The 18,716-nt window shown below is 53.9% G+C and overlaps 1 protein-coding gene across 1 annotated transcript in view; it reads left to right on the top strand.

The window, feature by feature from the left end:
• The first annotated feature begins 12,307 nt into the window (after positions 1–12,307).
• RGS19 (regulator of G protein signaling 19) overlaps positions 12,308–18,716 on the top strand; it is a 15,192-nt gene continuing 8,783 nt past the window's right edge. Inside the window, exon 1 of the mRNA XM_057366095.1 lies at positions 12,308–12,388. The gene's annotated coding sequence lies outside the window, so the exon portion shown is untranslated. The remainder of the gene's footprint in view (positions 12,389–18,716) is intronic.

Below are 18,716 nucleotides of genomic sequence, written 5' to 3'. Positions count from 1 at the left end.
ACAAGTACAGATCCAAACACAGCTCTGCCAGATGGTTCTTCCTTGCAGGAGAGAAGGCTCCTTGGACTCGTCACTCCCCATCCCAAATACAGACTAGGCTGTTTGGCACATTGCAAAATATCCCGAAAGGACCAGACCCCACTCTATTCCCTGACAGCAGAGGATTTGAAGAGAGCAGTGAAGCTCTAAACAACCCTGATGGAATGAGAATGGGTCCCTGTAAGAGTGATGCTCTCTGTGGTGGTAGAAATCCCAGTGTAGATCAGGGCCCAGCTATTTGGCAGTGAATGGATGTCCTGCAGCTCTTGCAGAGAAAACAGGCACAGTACAAGAAATGAGAATGATTTGAGTTTGTGAGGGTTAAAGCACAGGCCAGCATCAAATCCACAAGCAAGCTGTCCATCTTCTGAGCCTGACAGCAATACTTTTATTCACTGCTGTGCTAAAGGAGCTATTGACACCCTAAATCAGTACCAAGGTCAGTTGACCTCTCCTATCCACTCCCTTAGCCAGATGACCTTTGATTTTATCATGTAACTYATACCAGGTAACTCAAAAAACCTAGGTCTTCATATACAAATATAATTGTCCCATCTTCTTCCTCACTTTTCCCCTTCAGGTTGCTTTGCAACTCACAGCTGCAATAAAGATMATTTCAAGACAGGCTCACACACTCAGAGGACTATTCCTAAACCAAAAGCATCCCTCTTTAACACAACCCAAGAGAGGGGAAGTTATACGGTGTTTGCAGAGCCCACTGCTGAGAAAATGAAAACGGTGCTGGCCTCCCACACCTTCCTGGTGGAGAACAGYTGCTTCCCAAGTCAAGCCTAGCACAGGTAAAGAGCAAAAGAAAGAGGCTGGGGTTGTCAGGCTGCTCAGAGCTGCAGCAGCCCAAAACCACCTTGAAACCCGAGATTCTGCTCTGAGGATCTGAGACTAAGCTAACAATCAGAGGAACTCTCAGCAGGGATCAGGCTGCAGCAGTGAGAGGCAGGGCTAATGAATGCAGTGTATCAATGAGACTGGTTTCAGCCTATCTCAAAATGTCCCTTTTCAGATGTTCTCTGCATGATTAGAACCAGCAAGATCAGAAATAAGAAAGACATTTCATTTTTCACAGTGTGTTTGAGTTTATCCACTGCTTTTCATGGGGGGACACCCTCTAATCCAATCCACTAAAATGAGGGAAAACATTCCAATGATTATCACAGACATTTGCATGTGGCAAAATTCTCTTGCCTTGCGTTAGAGAAGAAATGAAATTTGAAATGGAATTCTGTGCCACCATTCTACGGTCCCTTATGCCAGGTTTGAGCACTAGTGGATGATTTAGCAGGACAAATTCAATCCAGATCATGTCTGGGCACACAATGACGTTTCTGTTGGATTAGCCAGAGCTCACAACACGGCGTTTGTGCTGGCTGCATGCCGGCAGCAGGAAGAAAGACAATATCTAATCTGGCAAAAAGCCTACCAATACAGACCTCATGGCATAACTCCTTGAACAATTTTGAATGGGATCAGTGCTTTGGGTTGTGTGGTGTAGGATTTTGTACCCGGGAGCCCTAAAGCCAAGTTTTTTGTTCCATCAAACTATGCCCATTCTTTCTGTGCTAAAGTGTTTCTCCACAATTTTTTTTTCTTATTATGGGACCCTTATCCCATGTGAGTCCTTGTTGTAATGCCTGATGATTCTATACTGTAACTGGCAGGTATTCAGGGTTTCCCTCACAACAGCCTTTCACTGTTGCTCCTGCAGATCTGTCTGTGCGTGTAATTGTGTGTAAATTCTGCAAAACAAACATCCCARCTGTTTGCTCGACGGGGCCAATGGATGCCCACGAGCTGTGCCTGCCTTGTGCTGCTCCTCTAAAGCTGTCCAYGCAGCCATGGGAACTGTCACTGCTGGCCTCCCAATCCATCTTTATAATGGGCATTAGTGGCATCTGATTTGTGAGGGGACCTTCTTCCCCACGCYGCAAAACTCGGGTTGGAAAGGCTGTGCTTGCTCTCATTCCCGGAAGGTGCTGTTTTCTAAGAAAACTGAYGGAGTGCCAGGCTGCCATTCCCTCAGGAACTTGGAAGAATCTGCTCTCTGAGCTGTTTTACCTGCTGACACTTCACATCCAGTCAGTTTTGCCAGAGTAATCCCTCTAATTTATGGCTACGGGCTGGAGTTTGTGTAGTCTTTGGGAGAAAACTTATACTGGAAAAGTTGCTTATTTTAGAACCCACAGCCTCAAGGAAGATATTTTCCCCTAATCCTAAACTAAATGATATCATACTTGGCTAGTGCTTGTAACCATGGTACTGAAGTTATTTATGACTCTGAAATTAATGCTATAGTTAGCAACACTGGAACAGGGTTTCTTCTATGCTACTGTCCAAGTGCTTCCCTCCCCCAGCCCGAGGCTACACTGGAAAGCAAGACAGGGTGTCTCCAGAGGGTCTTTAATTTGCAGTAAACAAAGTCAGCCTTTGCTGATTCCCAAGACTTGGCAAGGCACAAGTGGATGTGTACAAAGATGCGTCTTCTAAGCAAAACAAAGCACTTGGCTATGTTTTTATTGATCTTGTTTTGTGAGGAGATTTATTTGGGTTTTGTTTGTTTTAGTTCTTAAAGCAAATGGTAATTTCTGTGAAAGGACCTGGAACTCCAGAGCRCAGAGCCAGGGCTGGTAGGAGGAGGGAGAGCTCGGTTGGACACTGCTCCTCAGYTCCAGAGTCAGGGAATCTCCAGCACCAGGGCAAAGAGGAGAGGTCAGCAATCATGCTTGGGACACTCTGAAAGTCACCTCCTGGAARTGGATAGCCTGTGTACACAAGATATCTGGGGACCAAACCAACATTATTCCAGCCTGACCCCTCTGCAAAGAAATACCAGAGAAAGCTGGGAAGAATCCAGCAAAGTAGAACAGAAGAAATACAGAAAATCATACAATGCTGAGTCCCTCCCGGTCAAAGATCAGGCAGCTCCCTGCTCTCAMACACAGGGAGACTCACAGCCATATCCTGAGGGTCAGACAACAGCCTGGGGACCCARGCACCTCTCTGCTCTTGGAGGGGACTCATGCCAGGAGCGGTAGCTTCTGCATGCCTTACACAGTGCATCACCTCTCAGTCAGGGAAGGGAGAGAGCCATAAAACAAGACTGCAATAAATGCACTGAAATAGAAACACGGAAAAAAAAAAAAAAAAAAAAAACAAAAAAAAAAAAACAGATGAACAAACAAAAATAAAAATAAAAAGAAAACAGAGAATCAGAGAGAGGATGTGATGGGATCCTGCTCTGGGATGGGGCAAGGGCAGCCCATCCTCTGATCCGTGACTAAAGGCAGTTTGAGTGATTAAGCCTGAGGTACAGACACAGCATGGTATTGTTGGCCACTCGTGCCATTATCACGCTTCCATTTGATGTAACAGTCTGACTTCCTGTCAGATCTGCCACCTGGATTAACCTTTTTATGCTGCCTTTGGACAGCTGTAAACAGAGCAGTCTAATTCTGCTTGTGCCAAGGAGRATCCAAGTCGTTACTCCCCAGTTTAGGACTCTGGCTTAGGCCCAATCTGATTTACAAGTTGATGGAAGAAAGTCTCAGGGCCTTCACTGAGAAGTAGATAAGGCAYTCTGGGAAAATTTATTGGGTGAGAATGTAGCATTTATTTGGGGTTTCAGTTTTATTTTGGTTTATAGTCTAAACTTCCAATTCCCAGAGCCATGATTCTCCCATTGCCTTCATGGGATTTATAGTGGAGTCACTTGACYGGGTTTTGCTATGTCTAACATGTTTCTTTTATTTTTTCCTTTTTAAATTTTTTCTCCTTTTGACTACAGGCAAAGGAAATAAATCATCAGACACTGGTGCCAGCAAACTGCCAYGGGCACTTTGAGACTGGAGGAGTTTCTCCTGCCCCAAAAGAGCATTAAAAAAAAAAACTGGCTGAAAACTTGGACAAGGTTCAGGTATGTTTGTGCACATACCAGCAGTTAAACTTATTTCTTTTACTATCTTATCTGTCCATTTCTGGTTTTAAAGGGGAGGAAGTTTGGCAGGCAAGTTACTCTTGGAATGCGCTCAGTAAACCACGGGCAAGAGAAGTGAAGAGCAAAAACAGAAATAACCATAGGTACAGCAGCTGGGAGCCTGACTGCTGGCTGCTATTCCTGGCTTTACCCATGACTCAGTTGGTGACCTTAGAAAGCCGCTTCACCCCTCCATTCTCCAGCTTTCTCACAGGCACAATCACCCATCCCACTCTGAGGGACCCTGTGCCTTCCAGATGGGTGTTTTTTGCAGGAAAAGCCCCATCCTAGCCCGTGTGCCAGCCCCAGACCCTCCCAGGATCAGGACACAGTGCCTCCCTCCCCGAGGGGAGCTGGCAACTTGAACCGAGCGCGTTTTGCGAAGGAAAAGCGCTATAACAAAATGTTGCTAATTTTAGCGTGACAGCACACAACACATTCCTGCTCTGGACAGAGCTCTGCTATCAGCCAATGTTAATTATCCACTACCTTTGCCCAGTTCCCTCCTTATTAATTGTGGCCAAAGCATTCAGCAAAGCCAATTTGCTGCTCGCTCTCCATTTCTCCTTASGCGAGACCGATTCCTTGACAGCTGGGCCGTGAGACTGCTGTGCTGGGCTGTTCCTGCTCCCCCTCCTGTGCTTCCCCCCTTCCCAGCAGCTGTAAACATCTCTCTCCACTTTGTTCCTGCCCTCCTGGAGCAGATTCCTGGGATGTTCATGCCAGACACGGCCCCGGTTTGGGATGAGMAGCCCCATGGTTGGAGCTGCTCTGTTGGGAGCCTGCAAACACCCTGGAAAAGCACTCAGATTTTTGGCCACTGGAAAAGCAGACTCAGATTTTGCAGGAAAGGCTTTTCGGCAGTGCTTGGGAAGCTCCTGCACCAGCTGGTTGGAAGGATGTCCCTCTATGGGGTTCAGCCAGGAGGATCACAGGAAAGCYGAAATAAAACTTGGAGAGCCCACGGACACCCTCAGCCCTACCGTGCTCATCGGGACCAGCAGCCWCACAAAGGCATCCTGGATCAATCTAATTTCTGTGTGAAAACAGGAAGCTGCCACTCCCTTCGCCCAGGCAGAGGGAGAGCTGCACAGCTCGCATCTGTCTCACCGAGAGAAGCGGCGGGGGAAGGAGCAAACAGCTCCCTTCCTCTTATCCCGGAGAAAGARGACGCATCAGTCAATTTGTTCCTGGGATATTTTTAAGTCTGTCCCCGGGACAGGTCTTAGAAAACAACGAGGAGATTTCAGGGCTCCAGACCAGACAGGCTCAGACCTCTCCTAACACTCAGATCCAGCAGGAGAAGCAGAGGAGGGGATTGGTACAGCAGCAGGGCAGGGGTGTCTCCCCAAAACACCCTGGGAATTCTTTCTGGGGCCTCTGGTTGAAGTTCAGTTTGGGATYAGGGCAGCTGGACCCCAGTGCCACTTTATCTGAGGGTTGTTAATGACCTGGAGAAAATRAATCCTCACTCMCAAGCCTGCCTGCCYTCCCCTCCTCCTCCARCCCTCACAGCGGGGAAAGCYGAGACTGATTCAAGACTGAACAAAAATAAACYCTTTCCCCTCAGAAACGGTGCTTCCCACACTGAACCAGGCTTTGTGAGGCAGGGGAAAGGCTCTTACTTCTGACCCTTTTAATTCTACAGTGAAAATACCTTAAGAGTGCAGAGATGTTAAATAATACCTTGCCTCTGCCCCACATCCACTACAGAAAGAAGGGAAAGTGGGTATATATCTCTATTCCTACTTCTTTATTCCCCTGGATTGAGGGAAATTTGCCATCATACCTTGGGAACTCACATCTGAGCCACTATTTTCTCAGGGCACAGCAGCCTGGTCTCCTTCACTCCATCATCTCACCAGGTCTTAGAGATGTAAGATGCCAATATAAATCCTGCAGCTCGGCTGTGTTTGCTCTAGAACTTCAGGCCTGTGAATCAGGCTGTAATGAAAGCTTTACCCATTTCAGAGTCAATGGAATCAATGAGAAATTGGGGCTGYATGGTGTTAAACCAAAAACCACATACAAACATTGTTGTTCTGTGTGTCAAAGTTGTTCTGGKCTTAGCATGTAAGTGAGAAACCTCGAAGTCGTGACCAGCTTTTCCTGACAATGACTTCTGGACCTGGGTGTGTTGAAAAGGAAATATCAGGGTGATATTTGTTCACACATTCATAACCAGCGTTTGCTTTGTCTGCTGTCCTGTACCCAACAGCCTCTGTGTGCTCATGTTTAGATGTGTCCACAGAAGAATCCACCTGCAAATAAAGAACTGTGAGAGAAGTTGTGGTTTTGTTATTACTGCTCGAGACTGAYACTGTGTGAGAAAAACACTTTCCAGATCAGAGGGAGGAAATGGAAAACACCAAGAGTGGTGGCATTGCTCAACAGAGCAGATTTCTAATGAACTCTGAGTTCCAAACGATGAGGAAGCAAAGGAGAGATGCTCTTCATGCAARTAAAATAAAAAAGGGAGAATGTAGATCTTGGGGTAGATTATACAGAAGGGAGAATCTTTATCTTCCCCTTTTGGGCAAAGTATTTTATTTTCGTGACAGACTCTTGACTTCTCAAACTTCCTCTCAAATACACTCTTCCCATCTCTAAGCATCAGCATCACCTTTCTGCTGCAGCCCAAGTGGAGACTTTCCACGAGCTCTCCACACATCTGCAGGAGCTGCTCCACCTGCCTGGGAACTTCTGTACAGGAACCAGGCCAAACTGTGCTCATTTTTACAGCTGGAATATCTCCAAAGTGTCTCTCAGCTCCTTCCACATTAAAAAAAGTCAGAGATGTTTTTGAACTATCAYAGCAGTTTGGAATAGACTGGGTTTGGTCCAGCTTTTTCCACTGTCTATCTTGTAGACAAGAAAAGGGCACAGCTGCCCAGATCTCCCCTGACTTGATGTCAGCCAAAAGTAATCAGAGGAGTCCAACGCCTCAGTTTTGTCCTTATTGTCACCACTTCCACCTTCTCTGTGACATACCTGATAATGAGCATTCAGCCAGCTCTCAAACACTGATGAGAGCTTGAGAGAAAGCCTGTAGGTATTCAGGGCCTCAGCTGTAGGGGTAATATGGATTTTAGTGCCCTCTAAGGTGCTGTCAGTCTATGCTACCCAGCAGCAGAGCTGATATTTGCAGTGACCCCTTCAAGGATGGCATCTTTACACCAYCACAGGCTGGTTTTGGGACCTTCAGTCCCATCCTGGAACACCAGCACTGGCCCTTTTGGCCAAGACTTTGGCCAAGCTCCTTCTTTCTGTCTGCCCCTTCCCAGCTGGGCACCAGAAAGCAAACAAACATCTGTGGGAGCTGCAGGATCTGCAGACTCTGGCTTTCAGCAGGGCTGGCGTCTCCTGGGGGCCCGACCTGGGTGCCTGCGAGGGCACAAACCCTGACTGGAGCTTTTCCCACGGTTTGGGCATCGATCAAACGTCAGCTCCRTGTGGATTCTCCAGTGTCTAACAAGCTCTGACAGCATGTGTTGGTTTTGCTGGCAGGGTCATTCCTTGCCCAGCTGTTTGTAATGGCAGCAACTGAGCTCTGGCCACTCTCTCTCTTTTTGATAGAAATGACCAAAGGGTTAAAAAGTTTTTAAAGAGAACAATTTGGGAGAACATCAGTGGGCTGATACACACTGTGATTGCACAAGCTCTGTTACATTAGGAAGTCAAAATAATCGACCCTTTTGCCTCTAAATGTGATAGAATTTAAAGCTGTGCTGAGCATGGTAGTGCAAAATCCTCTTTTAAACTTTGCTCCACAACCTCCAGACACACTCCAGAACCTCAAGTTCTTGCTCTATCTTCAAGTTTGAGTAAAGGAGAGACAACCTTTGCACTTCAGGTCCCTGTGGAAATAAACGTGGCCCCAACAAGAATGGCACTTGAGTCAGCCTGTGAGCACTCCTGGGGAGCCATGGAGATATGCAGAGTTGTAGCACACCTGATAGCTAAGGCAGAGATCGGGATTGGAAATGCAGCTCTGACATTCYCCAGGAAGCTTTGAGACATCAAAAAAGTAAAAAGGCTACAAAGGGTGCACAGGTATTTCTCACAAGGGAATAAATCAGCTGCACACAGCTCAGACCAGGTATTCTGCAAAGGCAGCGTTGCCACTGAGGTACACAGGGCACATTTATGCCCTGGAGCAGGGCTGGCCTCCAGAGCAGCTCTGTTTCCTGCACCCTCACGTGCCAGCTCTGTGTACACACAGCATCACCTCAGCGTGTCCTCAGCTGCCCTCAGCAGAGGAGCTGCAGATTCAGGGACAGGGGGAGCATGACCTTTACAATCTCAGCTCTGACAAGCCCTTCCTGCAGGGTGACAGCACAGAGCTGCTTTTCCTCTCCCTCTCACTTGGGCTGTGGTAGCTCAAGGACTGTCGCTTCCTTAGAGCCCAGTGCCAGCAGATCTCTGTGGGTCACCCCAGTCTGGATACACTCTGCTGCTTGGAAAGCTTTAGAAAACCCAGGTAGTTGGTGGGGCAATGTCTTTCCTGAAACAAAACATCTCTGGAGCCTTCATCCACCCGATTTCACCACCTGCCAACCTCTCGAGGAGCACACGAGCTGGAAACACCCTGGAAGGGATCAGCCCATTCTGCTGCTGCAGGCTGATACTGCAGAGCACTTTGAAGATGGGATTGAGCAACTGTTGACAGGATTTCTACATCAAATTGTGCTTTGCAGACCCGTAGGGAAGCTTGCTGTATCTCAGTCCTGACACAGGCTGGCTTGTCWCAGATATTCATCAAAAGAAGCTTCCTGCTCCTAAGCATCCTGCCTGGACTGTTGTGCTGCACTCACAGCTCCCTGCAGCCCATGGCAGAGTTCACCTTAAAATCACGGAATCAGAATGAAACAGAATTGTTTGGGTTGGAAAAGCCCTCTAAGATCGAGTCCAACCATTAAATGAGCACTGCCAAGCCCACCACTAAGCMATGTCCCCAAGTGTCACATCCACGTGGCTTTTAAATCCCTCCAGGGACAATGACTCCACCACTGCCCTGGGCAGCCTGTTCCAATGCTGGACAACCCTTTCTGTGAAGAAATTCTCCTGTTATCTAACCTAAACCTCCCATGATGCAACTTCAGGCTATTTCCTCTGGTTTTGTTGCTTGCCACCTGGGAGAAGAGATCAACCCCCATTCGGCCACGATTTCCCCTCAGGTAGATTAGAGAAAGAAAAGGTCCTCCCTGAGCCTCCTTTTTTTCCAGGCTGAGCCCTCCCAGCTTCCTCAACAGCTCCTTGTGTTCCAGACCCTTCCCCAGCTCTGTTCCCTTCTCTGGACACCTCCAGCACCTCGATGTCATTCTTGTCATCAGGAGCCCAAACCCGAGAGACAGATTTGAGGTGTGACCCCAGCAGTGCCCAGCACAGGGAGGGCAGTGGCTGCTCTGGCCCTGCAGCCCAGGTCTAAGCCCACACGACAACACCCGCAGAAAATCAGAGAAAGCACCAACGGAGCGCCCAGCTCTTGCTGTCAGGACTCCCTTCGGATGCGTCCATCGGGTACCCGAGGAATGGCTGTGTCCGTTGGGTGTTCCTGGGATGGAGCTGCCCCGCACTGCAGTGGGTGCGCTCCCCGCYCCGCACAAGCTCCTTCTCCCGGCGACCGGCGGGGGCAGAGAGCCGCCAGAGCCCCCCGAGCCCCCGGGGATCCCTGAACCGCCGGGACCCCCCCAAGCCGCCGGGGTGCCCGAACCGCCGGTGCCTCCCGATCTGCCGGTGCCCCCGATCTGCCGGGCCCCCGATCTGCCGGGCTCCCCGATCTGCCGGTGCCCCCCGATCTGCCGGCCCCCCGATCTGCCGGCCCTCCCGATCTGCCGGCACCCCCGATCTGCCGGGTCCCCCGATCTGCCGGGTCCCCGATCTGCCGGGCCCCCGATCTGCCGGCCCTCCCGATCTGCCGGCACCCCCGATCTGCCGGGTCCCCCGATCTGCCGGGTCCCCGATCTGCCGGGCCCCCGATCTGCCGGGCTCCCCGATCTGCCGGTGCCCCCCGATCTGCCGGCCCCCCGATCTGCCGGCCCTCCCGATCTGCCGGCACCCCCGATCTGCCGGGTCCCCCGATCTGCCGGGTCCCCGATCTGCCGGGCCCCCGATCTGCCGGCCCTCCCGATCTGCCGGCACCCCCGATCTGCCGGGTCCCCCGAGCCTCCCTGTCCCCCGATCTGCCGGCACCCCCGATCTCCGGGCGCGCTCCCGGCGGAGTCGGGCGGCACCTGCGGGCCGGTCCCGCTACTGCAGCGGCGGGCGAGGGGCTGGCACCGCCGGGACAGCGGGGAACACCGGCACGGGGGGCTCCGGGAGGCCCTCCACACCCGGCTGTCACCGGTCAGCACAGACACGGCTCGCCCGAGGCTGCCGCTCTCTCTGCCGGTGCCTCTGTGCGCAGCAGGATGCTGCCAGTCCTTCCCCGGCAGCGTTCCAGMCTGGCACGGGGGGAAAACAGCTTTCCAGACCCGGAGCAGTGTTCCTGGCTGTTGATCGCAGCATTCACAATTTCTAGAAAAGATGCGAGGCCGAGCTGCTGCACCCTGAGCACCCAGTGCCGCGAGTCTGGCTATTCACTGACAGCCCCATTGTGCAGAGYGTTTGGAATCTCCAAGCATTTCCTCTCAATATTTCTTTTTAAAAAAGTGACTTCTCTTCRTCATCTGAAGGGTCAGACTGTGTGGAGAATCACAACAAATCACAAGCCCAAATCAKAGAATCCTGGAATGGTGTGGGTTGGAAGGGACCTTAAAGCTCATCTTGTTCCAGCTTGTTCCCTGCCAYGGGTAGGGACACCTTCCACTAGACYGGGTTGCTCCAAGCCCCATCCAATCTGGCCTTGAGCAATTCCAGGAATGGGGTAAATATTCGTGGGATTTTCTAAAAAATCCCAAACGCACACTACAAAGCAGTTCCTGGAGAYGTGGGAGCCTTTAGGGGCATTTGTGAGCTTCCAGTTAAATGAATTGCTAAAGCAAATCGTGAGGGCTGGTGGCCCGGTCACACAGCAGGAGGGAGCAGACTGGCAGTCACAACTCACACTGGAGYTGCTCTGAAGATTTGCAAAAGTTACAGTCAGAGGAGGGACGCTGCTTTGTCCAAAAATGTCCTGGGGCAGGTCCTCCCTGGGTGAGAGATGCATGGATCCCACTGTCGTGAGCTGGATGGGTGGACAAARGAAAATTCAGAGTATTGGACAGGGCAGGTTGAAAATGTGGGAGGAACATCGGGTCTATCTGATCCCCCCATGCAGAGGCAGAGGGACTCAGCTCAGGGTCTCTGCTCACATGGGTGGGGGTCGGGGTGGTGCTTTCACTGGGGGAGTCACATTTGGGGCCTATTTTAAACACGTCCCCCACGTCGCARAGTGCACGTCTCGAGGATTGAAATAGATGGCGGCTTGATCATTGTCTCTCCCAGAGAAATGGTTTTTAATGAGGTTTTAAATAATAAAGTGGGATAATTTCCCTGGCTGGTAAGATCGTGAAATTTTCATGCCTCCTTTCTCTCCCAAAGTTTTATCACCCTTTATTTTTAGTGATGTATAATCCCCGCTTTTGAGAAAAAAAAACACTGACATCGGGAAAGTTACTCCCAGGGAAGGAAGCCTCAAGTGAGAAGCAGTCTGGGGGAGACCTCCACAGGCAGCCCTTCCTCTCACCCCAGGGATGGGAGAACATCCCAGAGGGGCAGAGAAGACCCCCAGTGCTGGTGCAGGGTGCCAGTATTGGGTGTATGATGGTGCTTGGTGTTGGTGTTGGGTGTGAGTATTGGGTGCGTGGTGCTGGTACTGGGTGCCAGTTCTGGGTGCTGGTGCCAGTTTTGGATGTGTGGTGCTGGTACTGGGTGCGTGGTGCTGGTACTGGGTGCCAGTTCTGGGTGCGTGGTGCTGGTACTGGGTGCCAGTCCGGGGTGCATGGTGCCGGTACCGGTTATCGATGCTGGGCGCGTGGTGCTGGTCCTGTGTGCCGATATTTGACGCTGGGTTCTGGTGCGGGGTGCAGGGAGCTGGTACTGGGTACCGGTACCGGTTCTGTGATGCCGCAGCACACCGGGCACAGCAGCGGGTGCGCGGTGCTGGTGCCGGGGGCAGGGGCTGCGGGTGCTGCGGGTGTCTGTCTGTCTGTCTGTCTATCTGTCTGTCTGTCCGTCTGTCTGTGTGCGTGTGTGTGCCGTGAGGAAGTGCCAGGGCTGCAATCGCTTTCGGAAGTGGCCGGCGGGGCCGGGCCGGAGCGTGCGCAGTGCCGCCGCCGCCGCTCGGCTCCCGCTGCCGCTCCCTCTCCCTCCGGTGCCCAGCCCGGCGGCAGCGCAGCGGCGGCGGCCGGGGGCGGCGGCGGCGGCGCGGATGCCCGGCCCGTGAGTACCCCGCTCCCCGGCCCGGGGGTGCGGCGGGTGGGGGGGACGCGCCCCCATCGCCCCCTCGCTCGCCCGGTGCCCAGCCCAGCCTCGCTCCCCCGGCGGACCCCGCTTCGCCCACCCCGGCTCCCTCTCCCAGCCCCTTTGCACGCTCCCCCCGCACGGACCCCCGCCCCGGGCATCGTCCCTCCTGCGCGGCTCCCCCCAAACGCGCCGAGCCCCGCGGAGGATGGAGAGCCCTGCCCGTGTCTGTCTGTGTGTCCGCGCGTCCGTGTGTCCGGCTGCTGCCTGTCAGCGGCCCCATGTGCGAGCGCTGGGGCGGGGGGATGCTCCGTGGGGACCGGCCGGCGGGGCGGGGGGACCCCGAGCAGCGAGCGGGGAGGGGGAACTCCCCGCCGCATCCCCCCGGGGGAGGGCAGGGCTCCTGCCAGGMGGAGGAGGAGGAGGATGGAGAGGGGGAAGGAGGGGGGCACCCTCCAGCCGCAGGGCCGGCTGCACCGGGGTTTGCCCAGCCCGGGGCGGGGGTTGCGGGGAGGATTCCCCCCGGAGGCCTCCCCGGCTCTTCCGCACCCACAGGTGGGTGCCAGGGCGGCGCCGGAGCATCCACGCAGCGGCTCGGCCGGGCAGCGCTCCCCGCCCGTGCAGCTCCCCGGGCTCACAGGGTGCTGAGCCTCGATGGGCAGCCCTGACCCGGCCGGAGGGGCTCGGGGAGCACCGGGGCTCGGGAAGGTTGGCTGAGGTCAGGGCAGCAGCGAGCGCCGGTCCCCGCGGGCTTCTCCGGCAGCGGCGCGCCAAGGGCTGGCCAGAGGGACCTGCCACGGCGGTGTCGGGGACGCGGCTGTCCCCCGAAGGGACGTGACATGCGACGGTCACCCAACACGAGCCCGTCACGTGSGCGGCGTCGCGGGATGCCGCCGCTTGGCGCTGCCGCTCCGTGGCCGAGGGATGGACAGGGCCAGCGCGGCCACCGCGCCGTGCTCGGGTCACTGCGCGTCCCCGGGCACCGACAGGTTCCCYCGGGAAGCTCCCTCTCCCCGCTGCTTTCGAGAGGCTGCTCTGGCACRGATCCATGGCCTTATTTAAGAAACTAAACAAAAAGTGTTAAGCGAGTGGGAGGGATTCCCCTGCTGCGAGGGGAGTTCATTCCCCTCTGGATGCTTCTCCGTCCCCGTCGATGGAGACGCTCGTCCCGTGTCACGCTGGATGAGCGGAACCCTGGCGTTTGCTGGCCCGGTGCTCGTCGTTTTCTTTGGGAAAACGGGTCGCCCCAGTGGGCACATATTTCAGAGTATCTCCCAAGGGAGAGCGCCACATCAGATTTCCCTACAAGGATTTTAGCTGCTCCGCGTCAGCCCTTCCCCACAAATGACTCAAGCCACTAATCAAAATACAGTCGTGTTCTTCAGCAATTAAACAACCTCCACCTCACAGGATTGTAGTGGAGAAACAGGAGTTTAGTGACATGAGTATGTCTCAGTCAGGGTGCAGGCACCCATTTTGATATTGTTGTTTAAAGAAAGAAGGAATTGAAGGCAGATAAATAATTCCAGTGAAACCTAGAGAGGGTAAGGGAGAAAAATACCTTGGCAGGGTAGTTGGTTCTGAGTCTGCCCAAAGTGCAGGAGCAGCACATCCCAGCTGCCTCCTGGAGTGAATAATCTCCCATCTCTGCTGAGCTTTGGGTCTAGGCTTTGCTTTTAGGCTGGACTTGGGCTCCGGCATCCTGGGTTTCAGCTGGGCTGATGCAAAGTGAGTGGGTGAGTTCAGTGCTCAGAGCTCTTCCCTGTGAGCAACAGGTCAGGAGTGACAGAGCAGCCACTGTGTCACTCCTCAGCCTCTGCAGGGCATGAGCTCGAGCTCCTGTGGCTTTTTCTCCTATTTTATTTTTAATTTTTATCCTCTGGATGAAATAATTCCAGAAAGTCWGCTCAGGAGGAGGTAAGAACCACCCTGCCTTTCCCCTCCAGCTCCTCCTGCTCCTCAGATCAGCTCCTGCACCAGCCTATATCCATGCCTGATCGCCCCAAAAAAGAACAGCCAGGACAYAGCAAGGCCAGCAGGCATCACCACTGCCATGCCACACTGTCAGGGTTCAGCACTCTGGGCTCTTGCCGGAATATCAGCAAGTTCTGAGTGATCCAGTGCCCAGGGCCTTCACCCGAGACTTCCTATTGCTCAGTTCCTTATTCATCTGCACATCTCTGTCTGCATTGCCATTACAGAAGCTGTTCAGAGAGGGGGGATACAAAGCCAGCTGTTTATGTACATTATTTCATAGTTGTCTTTATTGTGGGATAAAGAAAGATCTTGGACCTTATCAGTGGCTTTTTGCATCCCCCCATGTGTTACAACGTGGGGTTTGCCCATGGGGAGGACAGGGYAGGGGAAGAGTGTCCGACATCTTCTGTGGTGTGAGGGGAAGGAACTGAACTCACAGGGACTCCAAGCACCCTGTCAGATTGGGAAGCAGCTCTGTGGTGCCATCGCTGGCCCTGCTCTGGGTGCTCAGGGAACATCCCACCCCACAGGCTTCTCCTTATTCACTGTCCTTCCTGCACCAGTGCCACACGAGCCTCCTCCAGCTCATTCCCATCACTGCTGGGCTCAGCCAGCCCTTTTCCTTCCCCAGCTGCCTCTCTGTGGCTTGCCCTGTGCAGCACAGGAAGGGTGACCTGCAGAAAATCCCAAATCCTCTCTGTGTCGGCCATCCAATGGGTATGATGGCAACTCCAGTAACTCCAYTGGCCAGCTCTCCCCTCTGCTCCCACGGGTTCCAGGACATGCAGAACTTTTCACAGGGATCAAACATCTTAAATCCAGCTGTGCATGCTCTGCAGGAGCCATTGGCTGTGGTGGTTCACGAGGAATGGGGTGAGCTCCCTGTGCAGCTCCCCAGTCTTCCTCAGGACCTGGGGACATGGGARCTGGTGGCTTTGGGGTAAAACTACAGTGAAGGCAGAATCCTGGCTCCATCCAGATCCTGAGTACCGTGTAAAACAAGGCAGCAACCCCAGAGTTTTGCTCGACCTTTCACCCTTCTGCGAAAGCGCTCCCTGGGAGCAGGGAGAATTATTTCATTTCTGTTATTGTTGGCTGGAAATCCACTGGGTTCCTTCTTTGGAGCGGACCAGGAACAGAAAGCTTCTGCATGTGATTTYCCCCCTCCCCAGACACTGTGCTGGGCATGGAGGGKGATGCCTCAGCCCATCCCATCATCTCCTCCAGGTCCATGGGACCTCAGCCAYGCCGGGTGAGTGTACCAGGAGAGGCAGGGAGTGCTCTGCCACTCACCCATCCTGCAAAACCTCCCGCCTGTGGCCATTTCATGGAAGCAAAATTTAACCAGGAGAAGGGTGGAGCAGCAATGAAAACAACAACAAAGTCTTTTGGGGTTCAGCCTCACCATTCATCTTAGACATGGAAAAAAGGGGGTTTCCTGACAGCAGGAAAATGTATGGTCGAGTTTTAGAACAAGCCGCCTTTCCAGTTCTCCAACCACTTGGAATCAGCCTTGGGTGACCTTTTGAGGGTTCTTTGCTCCAGCAGTGGAGACGTGCTGGGCTCAGGGGCCCGGGTTTGCCACACTGCARACTCACTTGTCAGCACCTGCCCGCTCTGGAGGCAGAAATGCCACAAAGCCTCGGGGATGGCAGCAGGATGGGCACAGGGGGATCAGAGCCCCCTGCATTCCTGCACATGTGGCTATGGGTGCAGGGGACAGGCTGTGGAAGCTGGAAGCACTGCTGGTCCAGCAGAAGGATTTGGGGTAAGGGTTTGGGTTTTCCAGTTGTTCCCCCTCCTGCAGGTTTGAGCCCAAGTGGGGCTGTAGCTTCCTCCAGCAGAAGGAGAATGCCCAAGCAGCATTCCAGGGCAAAGGGCAGGAAAAGAGCAAACAGGTACATGTTGGCATTAGTGGGCAGGAGCCCTGGAAAAGGAGCAGAAACCTTCAAACTAGACTGCAAAAAACCCAACAAAAACCAAGGGGAGATGGTGCCTGACAGCCTGCTGTGTGTGAGCTGGCAAAGCAGATTTGGGGCTGGAGAGATGTATGGCCATGACAGCAACTCGTGTCCTCTGATGGTGCCTGCACCCTGCAGCATCCTGGGGGCTCAGCAAAGGCCATCACCATGGCCTGGCAAACCAGGGGTCTCACTGAGATCCTCTGCAAGGCCCACTCCCACCATCTGAGAGCAGAATGGGCACTCACCAGGGTCCTGCACCTCAAACGTTCCTGCCCGGTCTGACAGCAGTAGGATGCASCAGCTGCACTGCCAGGCACTGCCCCAGGGCCAGGGCCACCTCTGTGGCWTGGGGCAATGCAGGGTGACAGTGCTTCCTTCCTCCCCACACTGCCAGCTCCTCCCTGGGGTGACAGAGCTGAACCCCAGCACCAACCTTCCCCTTAGGCTGGGGTCTAAATCACCAGGGCAGCTGGACTCGGAGGACACGAACTGCTCACTGTGATCACTGTTGCTKCTCATGGGTGGGGCAGGGCAGATCCTCACTGCTGCCCTGGTGCCATGAGCACAGCACAGGGCTCACCTGTGACCTTTAGGATGCTCCCAGGGTGACCTGCTGATCAGGTCACCAAATCCCCCTTTCCCTGGGTGTTTGCCTGCAGGATGATCCCTGGAGGGTTCATTCCTCAGTCCCTCAGTGTTTTAATGCAGGACAAAAATCTGATGTGGGAGGAAGTTTTATTGGTACAAGTGAAAGCCCAGCTCTGCAAGCTGTAGTCCAGGGCCTGATACTGGGGACATGCAGCACCTGCTCAAAGTGACATCTGCCTGAAGCCAGGCTCCAAAGGCATCCATCAGGGCTGGCAGAGTGCAGGTCGCAGTACCCACAGCTGAGTAAACCATGGTGGGCAAATGCCCCTGGGTGCAGCATTTGGGACGTGCTCCCCTTGGTCCCAGCTGTCCTGCTGGTGTGGCCCTGGCCTGGCTGGTCCCTCCGCCAGTTGGGCTGGGCTCAGCCCTGCCCTGACCACATCAATGGCACACAGGGCCACGCTTTGGGCAGGACATGTGGCTGGAGAGCAGGGCCAGACCTGTCCTCGGTGTGCTCAGCCTCACCTCCTGTCCATGCCAGCACAGGCTCCCAAASCTCCTCGTGCAGGGCTCTGGATGCAGCCAGCGGGGTTTGGTCATGCTGGGACTGGGGGAAAATCACCCCTCCACTGTGCTGGGAGCTCTCAGAGCTGTGCTGAGCCAGCCCTTTGATCCAGCATTGCCCTGTGATGCACTGTCCTTCCTTTTCATCCCAGTCCTGCCTTGATTCTGTCTGGCTCTTCATTTCCTTGAAAGGTGYCATTCCTCATCCCTCAAATTGGCACTGTCCTGCAGTGTCACTGTCCAACAGCCTGGCAGCATCCTATGAACAAGGAGTGTCCCTCCATCTGCCCAGCTCAGCTCTTACCCCGGCCAGGGCTATTCCAGTGCCATATTCCTCCCTTTCCTCTGCTCTCCCATCATCCCCCAGGCTCCTCCATCCGTTTAGCCCCTGCTGGGTATTGATCACTGATCTGTCTTCTCCTTTCCCATGGATCATTACCGAAGGCAGAGCAGGCGCCTGCCCTAACGCCACAGTGCCTCCAGTAATAGAAACATAATTGTCAGGGCTTGCCTTTCCCAATGCCCCAGCTGACTGGCATGGGGGCTGTTTTTATGCTATAAAATAATTGTCTCTGTTTCAGCGCACTGGGGTCAGGGGGTGGGTGCTGGCAGCGCTGTGCCTGTCGTGCTGCCCAGCAGCCGTGGTGCCAGGACAAAGCCATGGGTCTGTTCTCTCCCCAGCAGGTGCTGGAGAGGTTTATGTGGTCGTTTTGGGAGGGCTCGTGGTGGGGTTTGGCTCGGAGGATGCTCAAGCAGAAATACTGTGAGCAGAGGAGATGGCTGGACTGGAGAAGGACCCGGGGTTGTCCTGATCCTGGGAGGAGAGGGGCTGCCAGCCCTCGTGGTGCAGAGGATTGGGGAGGTGTTTGGACACACTGAAGCACCTCACAGTTCCCATCAGAAGCACTTTCCTTCCCAGCCTCTGGAAATGGCAGAAAAATCACTGCAGGGCAGAGAATCTCCCCAAAAGTACCCCTGCCACATGCACAGGCACATGTGTGGTGTTATTGCTGCCGTGGGCTCACAGGGCAGCAAGGACCGGGCAGGCTGCAGCCACAGGAGCAAAACAAGCCCCTCATCCCAGCAGGACATGGAGAGCCCACCCAGCCACTGCCAGGGACCACTGGCACCTCTGTGCTGGTAGGAGTGGGGTCAGCCCAGCCCCATCCCGCAGAGCCAGGGGGCTCAAGCCCTCAACCTCTTTAAACTTTTTC

This window comes from Malurus melanocephalus, unplaced genomic scaffold (assembly GCF_030028575.1).
Source record: "Malurus melanocephalus ecotype Western Australia unplaced genomic scaffold, MMel_1.1 scaffold_59, whole genome shotgun sequence".
Taxonomy (NCBI): Eukaryota; Metazoa; Chordata; class Aves; order Passeriformes; family Maluridae; genus Malurus; species Malurus melanocephalus.
This window is presented reverse-complemented; position numbering and strand designations above follow the sequence as displayed.